Source organism: Pleuronectes platessa, chromosome 11 (assembly GCF_947347685.1).
Source record: "Pleuronectes platessa chromosome 11, fPlePla1.1, whole genome shotgun sequence".
Lineage (NCBI taxonomy): Eukaryota > Metazoa > Chordata > Actinopteri > Pleuronectiformes > Pleuronectidae > Pleuronectes > Pleuronectes platessa.
The window spans coordinates 6,250,429-6,263,972 of record NC_070636.1 but is presented as its reverse complement, the minus strand read 5'-3'; the positions used below and the strand labels follow the sequence as shown (position 1 = coordinate 6,263,972).

At 44.7% G+C, this 13,544-nt stretch overlaps 1 protein-coding gene across 1 annotated transcript in view; it reads left to right on the top strand.

Moving 5' to 3' along the window:
• The first annotated feature begins 9,752 nt into the window (after nucleotides 1-9,752).
• ppp2r3a (protein phosphatase 2, regulatory subunit B'', alpha) overlaps nucleotides 9,753-13,544 on the top strand; it is a 57,996-nt gene continuing 54,204 nt past the window's right edge. Inside the window, exon 1 of the mRNA XM_053435078.1 lies at nucleotides 9,753-10,009. The gene's annotated coding sequence lies outside the window, so the exon portion shown is untranslated. The remainder of the gene's footprint in view (nucleotides 10,010-13,544) is intronic.

Genomic DNA, 13,544 nt, shown 5'->3' with positions numbered 1-13,544 from the left:
ACAATAAGTCCTGAGGATAAACATATTCATCCTCCATGTTTTTATTTGAGTCTAATAAACCAATTAAATGCATCAAAACATAGATTCCACCTTGAGCCTGCTGCACATGTAAGGGAGCACAGACAGGCGAGGACAGCCTCCCTCACAAATATATAGTTTCTCTATAGTTTTAATTCTTCAGGATACATAAGTTTAATCTGATACAAATACGTGATATGTCACATGGACGGGAGGAAACTGAATAAGTTAGGGAAAATACTTTCTTCCTTCCAAAACAACTCTTTTAAACACTAAAAATTACAAATCTTAATTTGACAAATTCAGTAGGTGTAATAATTCTGTTACCATGTATCTCCAAACTGCAAATGCATAAATTGTTCACTACTTATCATCAAAACAGTTTTAAACAGTTTATTAAAACCCATTCGTTTTGCCATTTTACAAAATGCCTTGAACAGGAGAGTGAATTATTTAGCATGAAGAAAGTGTTCTGTACTATTTTCAGTCGCCATTGATCATTTTGTAAGTGAAGACAATCGATGCTGAACTCTCAGTGAAAGGCTTTAGTGATGCAGATCCAACTCATATCTGTTCACAACGTATCGATGCGTCTACATCAGCTTCAATCTTAAAAGATTTATTTATTTATTTTGGTGCTGACGTGTCCAGCAAAGTCAGCAGTGTTGTATATTGACATAAGGCCTATTGTGTAGAAAAAATTAAACGTGAGTTCAAAGATAGAAAAGTGAGTCACTGCGACCAAGGTCAAATCCTTTGAACCGAGAACGCTGCGTTTACATGGTTTACATCTCAGACCACAAAGGCAGTGACGGCCCCATGACAGATTTTAGAGATTGGTCTGAATCCAGGTCACAGTCACAGAAAAGCAAAGAGCAGCACAGCACAGTTGACAGTGTCACATCCCAAAGTGCCGTCAGGGAGGAGAGGCTCAGAATCGCCGTCTCACTCTCTCCGGGCTATTTCCCTCGCCCCCTGTTTCTTCCCACGATTCCACTTTTAAATGGCCACCGTCTGTCCCAGGCGGCCCAGTGCGAGAATGTAAACAAACATCAGAGCCGATGAGGATCTGACCCCTGCACTGTGCTGCTTTTCCAAAACATGGCAGCCTGGAGCACTAGACCGTGTCGGATTAGCCTCGTGGAAGAGTGGGGTCCTCCGGAGGAGACATGGCTGCAGAAAGTCACAGTGATGCAAAACCAAAACAATGACTTGTTCACGTGAGGTATATTGGAAATTAAGAAAAACATGTCCCTGTGTGTTGTTGTTAAGTTGCCCAGCTAAAGTTGTGTGTCCCCAACCTGGTACCATGACCTCACACAGAAACTCCACATGGCCATCAAGACTTAAATTAGCTTATTAACTCTCTTGCCAAGAGTGAGTTGAGAAGATTGATGCCACTGAGCATTCAACACAGCAGTATCAGTCTCCTCTCGGAAAGAAAGCAATGAGCGCATCTTCTGACATGTAATGAAATTGAATGCAATCTTGTGTTGTTTGTTTTGATGAGTTTGAACTTTTTCTCATAGTTTCTTCTCACGTTTTCTCCCATCAGCATCATCGAGGCTCAGGTGTTATCACATGGGCTGTAGGTGCTTTATGGAAATAGATCCTAATAAACAGGATTCTATGTGAGACTTATGATACTTTAAATAATCCCACTTTACCATATTACCTGGTAGAAGTAAGATAAATAAAATAATCCTATATCAGTCCCTCAGTGGGAAAATCCCAAAGGATAATAATACTTAAGTGTAAGAAAATATAGAAAATACAGAAAAATATTAACAACTATATATATAGTATGTTATATATTTGGTTGAAACTAACCCTATGGGTGAGCAGCCTTGGACAAGTGCCCGTCGATGTTTTTAAACCTTTTTTTTTGCAATGGTCTTGTAAACCTGAATCCTACAGGGTCCATGTTTTACTCTTAAAAGATCACTATGATTCATGCCCAGATGCCACACATGCTTTCAAAAAATCCTATGGAAGCTTAAATGAGACGTTAATATGATATATGTGTTTTCGTGTGTGTGTGTACATGTGGTGTAAAGATTGTGCATTAAAATTCCATCTCTCTCCCTCCCTCCCTCTTCCCTGCCTCCCTCCCTCCTGTGTGTGTGTTGGTCTGGCGTCTCCCCCCAGTCTGTGGTATGGAGGGCAGAGAGAGGGCCCCTCTCTTGTGTCGCTGACTGGAATTACACTTATGGTCATTTAACATGACTAAATGCACGAGGCAGAAGTGGAGGTTTTCTATTTCAGACAGGCCTGCTCTTGTTGATCAGCCTCTTTCTTGGCTCGGAACTGTTCATGACCAGATCACTGGGTCGAGTTTGGTAAGAAATCAACGAACAAACCACAAATACCAATAAACACTTTACCAAGAGAAGAAAACAACCTTGAACTACAGCGTCTCTGCATCTGCTTTTCAGATTTTAAAGGTTGCGCAATTAGAAATCAAAAGGAATTTACCAGGACTTGGATAAAAATAGATTTTACAACATGCTTGCTGAGTAGAAATGAGAACACACGGACTAATTGGGACCAATGAAAAGACGAAACCTGCACACAGTAGGTTTATTACTTGTGTCTGTTACCGAGCGCAGTTCGGCCCATTAGCTCCGGAATGACATGTTTGTCTTCGCTCCATTTTAATCGTTTTAATCAGTTTCCGAAGAGATGAAAACTCCTTTTGCACAATTAATTACATCAGGTTGATGCAGTTACTGTGCATGTTAAATCAGGAATGTTCTCCAGGAATATGTCAGCGAGGGCGAGACCCCACAACTGGGCAGCTGAAGGGGGGGGGGGGGGGGGGGGGCTCGGAAGAGTTGGACTGTTCAGGGATGAAAAGAGGGGAGCGTGTCAGAGGAGAGAATCATCTGTGCCCAGGTTGAATGTTTTCATTTTAATTATCATAAACTGATATTACATTCTTTGAAACGTCCATCACCCTCTGCTCAGTTGTTCTGACTTATCCAACCTCTCTTCAGTTTGATGTTCGACCTCCTCTTCCTCGATCCTTTGTACGTCTACAACTGGAGCTCTGAATTATGGAAACATGGGGTTGGATGTGTGGCTCCTTTACCAGTTGAACCCACAAGAGGATTAAGTGACGTCTCACCTTCAATCTAACTGACGTGAATTTAAGTCGACCTCAGTTTACACACGATTTTATTACCTCTGCCAAGAAGTTATGTTGTCATCTGTGTTTCCTTGATTTCATAGAGATAATAGCTCATGGATCCTGATTTAAAAAACAAATCTGGCATGTTTAGATGACTCTGCATATTTATGCCTGTGTGCAGTTTGGTGTAGATCCAAATAAAAAAATCTGGATCTATTGATTTTACTCTGTTGTGTCTTGAATCTGTGAGATTGCTGTCACAGGTCGGATCAAATCCAATTCAAAATGTTAATTGGGACCAGCTCATGTTTTACAATCAAACATTAATTTAAATGGTATTTTTTAAACAAACCTCCTGGAGGGACACAGTGTTTAGTGTGACAGGACTGACTGGACACACACAAACAGACACACACAGTGATGCGATGACAGTGACAATAATGCATTGTGGTATTCAGGAATGTCAGGGACAGCGGGTCAGCTCGTTTCCTGCAGCTCAAACTCAGACTCTATTTCTGAAATGACAAACAACCTGTTGTTATTTGTTTTTTCTACAAAGCAAGGTATCACATCTGAGACAGGAACAGGAACACAAGCCGGCGCAGTTTTGTGAGTGTCGTGTTTTTGTTGGTGTGTGATGTTCAAGTACACAACGTTCTCATTTGGTTGAAGGGTATTTGCTCTGCTGCTGATGAAAATAAATCATTATCTTATTCCTCAGTTTTGATAATTAATCTTTGTTACAACATTTACTTCTCTGCCACCACACAACAGACTTTGTCTTCTACAGTTTTTACAGCATTATGGTGAAATGCTGCTAATTTGAACCTGGTTTGCTTCGTCTGACGGTTTTGTGGGAATGTGCTTATTCTGTTACCTTCATAAACAGAGGGACTGTGAACTTACATCCCGACTGTATCATACACAACTTCAACAATTGAACCCGAGTGGCCCCAGATTGTTGCATCACGAGAGAAGTTCCCATGTCGGTGAGGAAAAGAGGACGTGAAACAGAATGATATCATGACGATGTCTGAGCCTGAATCCACACATGGTGCTGAATTATTAACTCATGTGTCACGTTGCTTTCGTTTCCCTTATTCAGAGGTTGCACTTCCAAAGAAAAAGTCTGATTCAGATTCATTCCCTGGAATCTGTGCATGACAGGCCCAGATTCCAGGGAATGAATCTGACTTCAGTGATCATCTGACCTTTGTACCATCATTTGCAGGCTGACACTGTTTTCTTATTGAGCTGTGTTGACAACCATTGCATTGATTGATGTGAAATTTGACACAGACATTCACGTCTTGAGCTTGGTGATCCTTCCAATTGTTAAATATTAAAATAGTAAATACTCACAAAAGTATTCACGTTCCCCTAAGCCTCCATTTAAGCACAAAGTAGTATTCTGACAAACTAAAGTATTCGACTGCACTTTACATTCGGTTTAGTTGAGTTTACATCGTCACTGAGCCTCTTTGCTTCAACCTTAAATGTCTATAATCGACTGGACCTCTGTTATATTGTCATATTTTGTTGACTTGTGTTCTTTCGTTACATTTTCTCAGAGATGCTACAAATGGCCACAGACTGATTCATTCTCCAGAACATATTTGACGCCTTGCAGCTGTTTGTTTTTAAATACATCTCAGAAGTCAAATTCACGCACCGCCAGCTATTTTTTAGAATCTCATTTACTTTCCCGAATGCCCACGCAAAACAGCCAGAAGCAAAGACAGCCTCCCACTAATGCAAATCTTCTGTAAGGAGATAAATCTTTCCTTTGAGTTTGTTACGTGAGGAGGAAAATATAAAGTGAAAAGGCATTAATAGTTGTTAGAGGAGGTGGAGATGTAGGAAAAGCTGTTTCTTTCCTCATTCTTTCCAGAAAACTCCTCCCCTCCCCTCCCAACCAGATCTTTCCAGCACCAGCTCCAGAGCCAGCTCATCTCTGGTTGCTGTCAGACTCAAGTTTTCCATCGGCCCCCTGCTGATCCCCCCGCTGGACTTCAGAAGACAAATTGGGTAGACCACGTCCACATGGAGCCGACAACACACAAGTTTCCTCAGTTTCATGCATCCCACAGTTTGGAAAAAGCTGCAGGCTGGCCGCCGGCCCAGGCAGAGAGAGGCCAAAGGTCAAGTGTCAGATAGGGACTGATGTGGTCAGCCGCATGCCTCAGCTTTGACCTTTGACCCCGGAGATGCGTGTGGACAGTGCTGACACTGTTCTGCTGCTGAGGACAGAAGCACAAAAACACACACACGCTCGCACACAACAGTGTTGGATGGAAACGGTGGCAAATACAAACAACCACATTAAAGAGCGACACACGAACACGAACCAAACATGCAGACGGTCACGCTCACACACACACACATGACCTCCCACTTCCTGCCCCGACATTCCCGGCCGACACCCTGTCCCGCTCCCATGTGCCTCTCCATGGTCTAAATGGGATCCTGATGTTCTGTTAACCCCCCCCCCTCGTCCTGTGTCCCCCTCGGCCAGAACCACGGCAGTTAAATGTGATTCTGCGCTCCTCCCTTCGCCCTCAGCTGCTGCAGAGCAACGCTGACAAGAGGCAGCTGCTGCGGCGGCGAGAGAGTGTGAGTGATGCGGGAGGCAGCGACCAAAGCAGATACATAGATAAATAGGCAGATACTCAGACATATGGCTGTGTGGGGGGGCGGGGGGGTTCTCTCCAGCATGAACATCCACATTACACTGTGCATATGTGAGCTGTTGCAGTTTTATTAGCACACAAGTCTGTGGTTTTTGGTTTGTGTGTGAGGGGGGGGATGCTTTTAGCAAATTTGTAACTCGAGTGCTTCAAAGAAGTGGGGATGAGAACATATGGACACGAGAGCAGCGGTGCAGGACCGTGAAATGCAGGAGGCCTCATGTGTGCACAGACGCTGCAGAGCCTGGAGAGAGCTCAGCCACAGAGAGGCATGGTCCGGAGGAGGAAGCCACTTCCGACAGCTGGTGTCACGGAGCGCTCTGATGGAACTCTTCCTCTTCTCCAAAGATCTCCCCGTGGAGACGAAACCCAAACTAACAAAGATGCAGAGTGCAAGCAGCCTGTCGATAGTGAGCGCACACACACACACACACACAGACTCACAAAAAGACGAGCTCACCTTGTAAAAATGCACATGCAACCAAGGGTTTTATTGACTGGTTGGTTTTGATAACAAGCTCGGCTCTGTCTGCCAGACTCAAACCTGCAAACTGAGCTGTGGTTTTTGTGTGTGTGTGTGTGTGTGTGTGTGTGTGTGTGTTGGAAAGCGAATATGATTGTGTGACCTCGTTGTCCTTGGTTCTATATGTGATGCTGTATTCCTGGCATCTGTTGCTTTCAGCAGAAGCTCAGATCCAGGTTGCATGTCCTTAAGGCAAAGCTTGCATGTGCAATATGCATTTGTGTGTGTGTGTGTGCACGTTGGTGTGTGAGGTGCTGAGTGGCACTCCCTGTTCCATTTTGTCAGGATGTGTCAGCACCCTCATTGCTTTTCCTTTTTATCCCTCCAGCCTTCTCTCCTCCGACTCTTGTTCACCTCTGTGCTGCAGCTCTCTCTCCAGCTCAGAGCGGCCGGCACAATTTGAGTTGAGTCGTTTCTTTGTTCAGGGGGAAAAAATGTGCGACTCCACTCCTCAGGTATTGTTTCTCTCAAAAGGTTGTTGTTAACAGATGTAGTGACACATCATGAAATAAAGTTAGCCTTCATTTGCTTATTGGTTTAAATGTACGATGGTAACATCTTCCGTCCGACATCCGGATATGAGAAGGTCTTCTAAAAGCTTTCATATAAGGACCAAACTGACAAAATGGAGCAGTACAATTGGGCAGTTGGGGCAGTGTCTTCAGTAGTTCAAGTGAGATGACCACAGACACGAGGGAAGAAGTTTCAGCAATAGTTCATACGATGAAACTTTACTATGGCATAGGGACAAACTCTTTCTTAGGAGATATATCATCACAACTTCCTCCACCGTCTTCGTCTTTATCGTTGTTATAAACTCTTGTGTCTGTGCTGCCCTCTAATGGATGTAGTGTTGAATACAAATTCCAATGCTGACGACCCAATGAGATTGGATGTAAGCGTGAAGAGAGAGCAGGAAGACTCAAACCTGTGTTTGTGGGTTTCCTCTTTTAATGTTACAAATGTCTTAAGGTCTTAAATTGTTTGCTCCACCAATCACCCAAAAATATTTTCTCACTTTGCCTGTGAAGGATCAAATACTGGTTTTATTTCCTCCAAAGCTTAATACATAGGTTTCAAAGACGTCTGCAGTCAAAGCAGTGCTCTGTATTTCATTTGAAGCCAAATGGGACGAGTAATCATTTTCCAATGTGTCCTGAGCCCACTCAAATCTTCCCATTAGCTTGCACTAACCACGCTAGCTAAAATTAGCCGGCTACGCTGAAGTAACATGAGGCCGTTTGCGATTTCGGGTATGCATAACTTATAAAAATTATTTTAGGTGAAATGAAATTGAAGGTTTCACTTTATTGCTGCTCCTCGCCGGGTGTAATATCTCCCAACGTATCTGGGAACAAAATTAGATACAGGGTAAAACTGTATTCCGCTCTCTGCTGGCGTCGGGGACCAGTCACGCAAGCGCTCTGAAATGTTTGGCCGATTTCTCGTCATCCCTCTGGCGGCTCCGTCTCCTAATGCCGGGTGTTACTTGAGTGTTGGTGTTTATTTTTACTCGTTGGGCAGAACAAGGTACCGTCCAGGAGCTCTGTGGACGCACATGTACACACAAACAGGCCCCTCTTGTCATGTGACGTGGGCCTTGTGATAGATAATGTTGTTATAGGAGACACATTCCTGCAGGATTTGGAGGGGGATGCTAGGTGTGAGTCGGTGTGTGTTTCTGGGGACTGTGTGTGTGTAAAAAAGCAGGGGTGCTTTAATTTAAATCCACTGCACATCGTCCATCAGCAGGTCTTACTCTCACTCATCAGCGTGGTAACTTCACACTGCCAGCGATGCAAACCACAGACCAGATCCCATTTTAGCTGTTTTTCCCCCCTGCCGGGTCATCTGCTAAAACTGTGGTTTAAGGTCTACGATCAAGTGGCGCCGGCGTCATCGCTGCGTCTCATAACATCGATGGAGGACACGGAGTCCCAGTACCAGGGAGGGCTCACGTCTCCTCAGGGCAGATTCAGCAAACAACAAGGGGCAGCATCTTCCACCTGAAGTGGTTGTGTGGGCGTTGTCTGCAGCCTCATGTCCAACGGGAAAGAAAAATCTTATCGTCTACTTTTATAAACTCAAACTGTCTCAGGATCTGTGCTGTGGCCGACTACCTGGTCTCCATAGAAACACACATTTCCAGTACTTGCACTCACACAAATGAGTTGTTTAGTTAAACTACACACACGCTGCTGTTTTATCATGTATAATTTATTGATCACTGATGGAGGCCCAGGGCATAAATCTCACTCAGACTATGTGGTTGCTATGTATTGTTCAGTAATGAACACTTGCACTGGAGGCTACACTAAAAAAGTATTCATGTCATGGACACAGAGAAGCTGCACATTCCAGCTCAGGTCATGAACCTAGATATTGTGTTGTTGATTTAGTGTAAAACTGAACACAATGTCTATAATGCAGATTAAGGGAGAACAATGAGAGTGAGTGGTCATCATTCTTCTTCAGATTCTGAAAGTGAAAGAAGGGACATAAACAGGTGTGAGAGAGCGACGCCTGAACTGACCCCTGAAACGTCCCCAGACCACGGGAACCCGTTGTACGTCCTTCCCACCTGTCCTTATTCAGGAATACTTTACAGTTTATACCCATGAGTCAGGACCATGTGTTTATTCTATTTAAAACGAGGTTCGCACAACAAACTTCTGCTTTTGGCCGAGCACAGTTCAGAACATTTCACTGAAACATCCAAACGACATCGCAAAGCAAAACATGTTCAGACCTTTGTCAATTTAAGATGTGGTGATGCTTTCAAATAAACAGTGGGTGAAGATGTGTTCAGGTTAAATTGAGGCTACACAGATGTAAACATGTACAAATATATCTGAAAGTGAATACAAACGTTTATTTATCCAAGCTTTTCAAAAGTACACAATGTGCTAGAACATGGAACGATTAAAACATATTCAAAGATGTTTGACGTATAATTCAATCAATCAAACTTTATTCGTATAGCCCGTATTCACAAATCCCAATTTATCTCATCGGGTTTAACAACGTTCTCTGTCCTTAACCTTCAACAAGAGTAAAACTACCAAGAAAATAACTGTGAACCGGGGAAATAAACATAGAAACCTCAGAGAGTCACATGTGAGGATGGACAGACAGAAGTGAACAAATTGCCCCCCTGTGCAAATTGGGGCCCCCTGGTCCTGAAAAATCCTAGATCCGCCAATGCAACAAAATAAAAAAATAAACACACTTTCATGCATCAGTAGAATAATGTGCTCATCAACATGTTTGTGTGTGTGTGTGTGTGACTCTGTGTGTGTGTGTGTGTGTGTAGCTGTAGTGAAGCCTGTCACTCTGCTCCAGCCCCCGCCCCGCAGCCCTGCTCGACGGGAACTCCCCCTGAGTTCCCCCGGTCCTCCTGCTCATTCCCTCCACAGACTCACACACACTCTCTCTAACACACAACTCTCTCTCACACACACAGTCACACACACTCACAGGGAGTAAGCTGCATGTTGGAGCGTAAGTCCTCGCTCTCTCCCCGGTAACAGAGCCTCCACAGCGGCTGTTCCGCCTCGCTGTCTGCGGCGGAGCTTCGTCGTGACAGAGTTTGGAAGCGGCTGGAGGAGGAAGAGGGAGGAAGAGGAGGAGGAGGAGGAGGAGAAACGAAAGGTAGGAGATGGTGTCCTCTTCTTCTTCTTCTGCTTCTTCTTCTTGTTCCTCTCGTGTTTGGAAACTTTACCTCGAGCGGCTCGTCCTCTCTTCTCCGGCGGAATTCGTGGGCGCGTCGCGGGGAAACGTCCCCGCGGAGCTGCAGGGTTCTACTGGGATGATGAACCAGGGCGTGCGCGTGCAATGCTTTTACTGCTGCTGCTGCCGTGCGCGTATGGGGTGCGTGTGCATGTGCCAGCCCAGTGTGTGTGTGTGTGTTCGTGTGTGTGCGTGTGCGTGTGTGTGTGTGTGTGTGTGTGGGGGGGGGGGGGTCCTCCTCCTGTTGTGTCAAAGGAAGTTTGGACATTGTGGCAAATCAGTGCAGGAAACAACCTCCAGCGAGTGACTGTTTATCTGTTTGAAGGAAGGTTTGAAACTCCTCTCGTTAAACTCCTTCTCCTGAGTGGGTTATGGACTGGACGTCAGATCCAGTCTCCTACAAGTCAAGTTTGTTTGGAGACTTGGCAACACTGTTATTTTTCTTTAACAGTGCGTGTTTGGTGGAGCTGGCAAACCCTGCAGGGTCATAGCAACGTGTCAAAGTGCCTGATATTACAGATAAGATACTAGAGATAGAAGATAAGACACAAGACTTTATTGTTCCCACAACTTTGTCAAAATATAAACACCAGCAAAGGAATAATAAGCAAACGTGCAAAACATAAACACAAGGAATATCACATCTAATCATATGTACTGACAAAGTGTGACAGCAGCTGCAGAAAAGTACATTGTGCAACCGACAACAACAACAACAATCACAACACAAGGACAAATATCGCGTAAGAACCGGAATAATAATGTAGAATAACAGTGATTTGAATATTGCACCTGCTGTAAAAAACACTTGTAATAATAAAACACTAAAAAGGATATAAGATGAAAAACTAAAACTGGCATCAAAACCAAAACATAACAGAGTGCAAAGGTTATTATATATATATATATCATGGAATACAGTGTAAACAGATGAGCCATTGAATTGCACAGACAGAGGTGAATAGTGCAGTTAATTGTAGATTAAACACACAATAAACAAGACGAAGAAGTCAACAGCGGTGGAAACAGCCGACACACACACACACACACACACACACACACACACACACACACACACACACACACACACACACACACACACACTTACACCTGTGATGTTCAAGTGTATCGTTGCTGTGTGTCTTCTGTGTACAAAGGTGTGTGTCCTTCAACACTCCCCTCATGTGTGTGCATGCATATATATCCCACATGTGTGTGTTTATGTATGTCTGAGTGTGTGTGTGTGTGTGTGTGTGCATGCGCGTGTCCAGTTGGTGATATCTTGTCAGATCCTGCGAGGTGGGGGTCAGTCACAGGGTCTCCCCTCTGGAATTCTCCTAGAAATAGACGTAGCATGCGTGCGCACACACAAACACAGACACACACACTCACACACACACACACTTGGAGCAGCATCTCCTCTCAGTTGAATGTCTCTTCTGTTAACGGCGACCCGTGATGACCTCTGTACTTCGGCGCAGTGTAAAAGCTGCTGTGGCCCTGAAATCCTCTTTTCTTTCAAAGCCTCACAAACAGCTCCGGCTCTAATAAGTGTGTCACTGGGCTCTTAAGTCGGAACGCTCTCGTCTCTTTGATGCTGACACTAATTTAAGTCTCCTTCCCTTCTCAGGCGTCTATCTGTTTCATCATGTCATTCCACGGCCTCCCAGTTAAGCCTCTGACTCTGCAAGTGCATTTTATCCCCGTCTGAGTTCTCTGCTGTCAGAGCCGGGGGGTTTTGCACATTGCTGATTCAACCCATTACTTCACTGCTCTATTTTTATTTTATGTTATTTTCCAAACGAAACCTGGGACTTTTGGCAGCTTCTCTTTTCTACGTTGTGTGGTCATTCATCCTCTGCTCTCGCACGGTGGGGAGTGACAGGGATGAGTCAGACAGGACACGTCAGGAGAGCAACAAACTCTGGTTGCTCCCCAGCCTGTTCAGGAGATGTGTCTGTGAGAGGATGGAGGCTTCAAAGCGAGTGTCAGTGTGTGTGTGTGTGTCTGTGTGTGTGTGTGTCTGTGTGAGAGATAGAGAGACCGAGATGGAGAGAGAGAGAAGGAGTGAGAGGATTTCGCCGGCTGTAACTCGAGCCCTGGCTGAGCACACTGACTCCTGCGAGAACACAAAGACCTTGTTGCGTGAACTGTGGAGAATGTGGAAGTTTGTGTGTCTGTGTGTCTGTGTGTGTGAGTGTGAACGGTGGTGATGCAGAAATCATGCTTCAGTCTCTTGACACCAAATTGTCACAATTGATCTGCATATCCATCCTTGATGAATCTATTCCTGGTTTGAAAACAGTGAAAAGTGTCGTCACGATTTCATTTTAACAAACAGTCAAGTGTGTCTTTCCAACGTCTTTGTCTTCTACGTTACACAACCTGCGTGTCCCTCTCCTCGTCGTGGACAGACCGATGGAGAAGAAAGCTTCCCTGGCGTGAAACAAGATTTCAAAGTGACTCAGGGGTCCAGACGTGTTCTCCACGTGGAAACATATTCCAGGAGTCTCAACCCACAGGGGGGGAATTAGTAAATTCACACTTTAGGACAGGGATGGTGGGTGGTGGGTGGGGAGTGTGTGTTTTACATTCTTCCCCCCGGTGGTCATCGCTGGTTGTGGTTTCTCTCTCTCTGGGATATCAGCCCTCATCATCTTATCTGAGCCAGAGCTGCCATTCAAATTACAGTTTAGGAGAAGATGCCACTTCCTCCTCCTGTCGCTGTGAGTTTTTAAATGGCCACTGATTTCAATTTAAATGGCAGGAGCATTTCTAATAACTGTCTTCTCTTATACTTTAACACATTTAGTCTCCCTGTCAGAGACACGTCTTCTCCTTGCTCTCGTCTTCCGTGCGGAGGAGGTCGTTTTTGAACTTGCAGATTTGCTCTGTGGGCGGGCGGGGGGGCGGACTGGGTGACAGAGTCTGTGTGTCCGGTTTTGGAGCCGTGCCGGTGTGAGCCATGGTTTCTCTCCGTCCCTCACAGATGTGCGTCTTTTCACAGGTGCTTGTTGTTCCCCCAGCGTTGTGTGTGCGTGTCTGTGTGTATGGGTGTTCAAAATTAATCTGGGTTTTATGCACCTCTCACGTGGGTGTGCGAGGACAGCAAGTGCCCTAGCAACACCAGCCCACTGGAATCGGTTTGCTGGGAGTGTCCTGATGTAGTGTGGCTGTGGGGGTTTGGTTCAGACAGATCTAGGGTGGATCTGTGGGTTGAGTCACAAATCATGAACTTCCTGTCATATCTGTCATATCTGCTTTGGGGCAAACGCACAAAGTAATGTATGACTTCTGGAATCAGATTCTCCACGAGAATTAGAGCAATATGAAACATTGATCTGGTTTATAGGAGGTGATTGTATTTTTAAACAAGATGAGATTTGAACCTGATGTGTTTATTCACCACAATGTCCGAAAGAGTCATTTCTTTCCTTCTTCATAAGGATCCAATTAT